At 35.3% G+C, this 414-nt stretch overlaps 1 protein-coding gene across 1 annotated transcript in view; it reads left to right on the forward strand.

The window, feature by feature from the left end:
* Window positions 1-414, forward strand: part of ARHGAP10 (Rho GTPase activating protein 10) — a 293,594-nt gene that overhangs the window by 111,355 nt on the left and 181,825 nt on the right. The gene's annotated exons all lie outside the window — the stretch shown is intronic.

The raw sequence follows: 414 nt of genomic DNA on the forward strand, positions 1-414 counted from the left end.
AAAAAAAAAAAGAAAACTCTGCTCTTCTTCTGGTCATTACTGTGACATTTTGGGAAGTTATTTCGAACATTTTCTTTGCTCTCTCCGGTCCTTAGAAAGTATATTTTGCAGTTACTATTATCAATGCTTACCATTTCGATGCAGCAATCGTCTGCTTTCTTTTCTGAATGTATTTATCTTCGTTCGTTCTTTACGAAGGTTATGTTTCTAGTCCTTATCTTAAACGTTGTTATTGTTATTTTAAGCCTTTTTAATTTTGTGAAGGCAAAAAGTGGAAACCTGTTAAACACACCTATATGTAAAAAAAAAAAAAGTAGATTTTGCATGTTTGGCGAAAACACATTCCTGCTCTGGACAGAGTCCAACAAAGTTAGGATAGGCTGTGAGTACCCTGCTCTGCAGACAACTCCCCTA

Source organism: Otolemur garnettii, unplaced genomic scaffold (assembly GCF_000181295.1).
Source record: "Otolemur garnettii isolate 467f Iridium unplaced genomic scaffold, OtoGar3 scaffold00041, whole genome shotgun sequence".
NCBI classification, from domain to species: Eukaryota; Metazoa; Chordata; class Mammalia; order Primates; family Galagidae; genus Otolemur; species Otolemur garnettii.